A 3229-nucleotide genomic window follows, 5' to 3' on the forward strand; every position below is an offset into this window, starting at 1 on the left:
ACTCTTGGATATCCACTTCTTTACGCATGAAGTATTCACTCTGTCAAATGTGTTTGTATTGTGTCAAACATTTTGATTCTTTTTCACCCTCATGTTGTGTTCTGGTCAAATTTTGACCTGTTTACAAGTTTGATCTCTGACAAAATGATTCCATGACTTTATCCACAAAGAGGATTTCAACATATAAAATTGTATTCATTTGCATACATTTTTTTTCGTGCTTTACTTAACATTTGTTCACTCCTGGCATCCCTTGTCAAAAATGAACTATCATTAGAAATAGAAACAAGACAATAATACATGTACATAAACAGCAGTCTGCATGAGTACATAGGCATGTGGCCACTTCTATGTGCATCTGTCTGAGTGATTGCGATTGTGTGAAAGAGAACTCTTTAGAGTTCTTTCTTTTGTGTTTTTACCTTTATTTTCTCTTTCCTTCTGGCCCTTAACTTAGAATACACCAATAAAAAGGGTACAGATATCTTAAATGAGTAAATATAAACAAACCAAAGACTACCCGAATTAAGGAAGTAATCAAAACTAATTTAACTAACTAATCAAAACCAGATTACAACACCCCCTGTCTCTCTAGAGCTGTATATTTCTTGAAAATGTATGAATTTCTTTAAAATGCTTTACCTCATTTAATTTTTTCCATCAGGTCTCTTTTAGCTATTATGGCTTTGATGCATTCAGTTTCTTGTCAAAATATAACTGTTTTCCCCTCTCTGCAATTTAACTTTTGTGTCTCTCCAGTATTTATTTCTGCAAAAATGATGGTTAGAATAATTTTCGGTATCACTTTAAAATGCTGCCTTCTATCTCAGCCTAAAGCCATCCCATATCTGTATGCCATTTCTGATTCATATCCACTCGGACTTTGTATGAAGGTAAGGGTGCAAACAGGCATTTATTTGGTGTAATTATTTTTAATGAGGATTTGTTTCTGTGATAATTACATTGCTTTCCTTACTTTTCTTGGCAAGTTATGTTCTGTTTTAATATTTAATGACCCACTTTCACCCTCCCAGTAATTTGCTGTCTTGTGACCCCATGATAATGTATTATGTACAAATATAAGAGTTAGAGCAGGTTACACAAAGGCATTTCAAACCCTGATTCCAAGTTTTCCCTGTTATTTTTTGTATTTATATCAGTCATTTAATCAGAAATTTTGCGTGTCACGAGTAGAATCAAGCCACTAAGGCTACATTTACACTGCAGGTCTTAATGCTCAATACAGATTTTTCAGTCAAATCTGATTTTTTTGTCTGCTTGTTCACACTACAAATAAAATGTGACAGCAAACACGCTCTAGTGTGAACCCTCAAAGCGGCCCGCATGCGCAAAAGAAGACGTGACACACAACGCGCTCTGTTTAGACCCAGACCAAACAGTATTGTTTGACTGATGGCCATTAATATAAAGACTTGTTTCAGACTTTACGTTTCCCAATTTTTGCTTTAAGTTATAAAGTTATTTTGTTATTTACATATGGCCTAATAATTATCCTTATTGCTGATTTAGAGAGGAGCGCTGCTTCAAAGGATAGTTGCAGATTTCTGTCAGAATCTGCAGATTATACAGTACAAATAAAATGTTCACGTTTCTCCAACGTCGTCTTCCCAACAGTTTCACTCGATGGCCAGGAAGCGTTCACGATGTCTTATCGGGCGCTTCTCCGGCGCTGATAATTGACGTCTGTCTTGTGTCAGTGACGTAGAAGACAGATTTAATGCGACATGACCATTCAAACAGCAGTCGCTTTCTAAAGATCAAATCAAATCAATTTATTTATATCAGAATCAGAATACTTTATTGATCCCTGGGGGAAATAATTTTTTGTTACAGTGCTCCATTATAAACCAACATTAAGACAAGACAGACAATACACTAACTAAGAATAGTACAATATATACATATATATACATACATACATACATAAGTCACTCATAAATAAATAGCTGGAAAAGAAACATGTGTAGTTGTAGCAGCAAACAGTGTGTTAAGTGGATGCGTTGTACAGGGAGATGGCCACAGGCAGGAATGATGTCCTGTGTCGTTCAGTGGTGCTTTTCGGTAATCTCAGTCTCTCACTGAACGTGCTCCTGTGACTGACCAGCATGTCATGGAGTGGGTGGGAGGTGTTATCCAACATTGTCTTTATCTTGGACAGCATCCGCCTCTCCGACACCACCTTGAGTGAGTCCAGCTCCATCCCCACAACATTGCTGGCCTTACGGATCAGTTTATTAAGTCTGTTGGCACTTATAGCACTTTTCCCAGGATAAAAACCACAAAGTGCTTCACAGTAATATAAAAACAGAAATGCATAAAATACATTAATAATCAAGCATACAGCACAAATCTAATTAAAAGCCAATCTAAATAAATGAGTCTTAAGCTGCTTTTTAAAAGAATAACTACAATCCAGGCAACGTAATGATGGAGGGAGCGCATTCCACAACCTGGGGGCCACCGCTCTAAAAGATCTATGTCCTCTGGTCTTAAAACGAGTTCATGGGATTACCAACAGCCTTTGATTAGATGATCTCAGGCTGCAAGAGGGAGCGTGGGGTTCTAAAAGATCAGAAATGTAGGCAGTGGCATCACAATTCAAAGCTTTAAAAGTCAGTACCAAGATTTTAAAATGAATTCTAAAATGTACTGGAAGCCAGTGTAATGAATGTAACACTGGTGTAATGTGCTCTCTTTTTCGTGTCTTAGTTAAGAGCCTTGCAGCAGCGTTCGGGACTAACAAACAACCAAGAGTCCACCTTCGGCTGATTAGAGTGAATCGACTCTTTACAGGTGCACACCTGACAGACGTCCTCCAGATGTTGTTGGTCTTTTATTTTTATTTCTCAACCACACCTTCGACTTTCACATGCCTACACATATCTCAAAGTCTCATAACACAATTACCTACCTACAGGTGGCTTCCACATTAGCATCTGCTGTACACTGTTCTTTCTACAGCAAAAAATTAAACTTCAAATCTGAGCAAGCACGCTGCTACAGGAATATTCAGAGAAACCCCTGGATCCCCCCACTGAAATGACCGCTGCAGCACCGGGCAAACCTCCACCATGTGAAAATAGATTTAAGAGCAACAGGACTTAGTGCCGCCGAATCTTTGATTTTATTTATTTTTTGCTGTGTTTTACTTACATCTATTTGAAACAGTGAGTGTAAAAACAAAACAGTATTTTATTTTATATGCTGG

This window comes from Astatotilapia calliptera, chromosome 3 (assembly GCF_900246225.1).
Source record: "Astatotilapia calliptera chromosome 3, fAstCal1.2, whole genome shotgun sequence".
Classification (NCBI taxonomy): Eukaryota; Metazoa; Chordata; class Actinopteri; order Cichliformes; family Cichlidae; genus Astatotilapia; species Astatotilapia calliptera.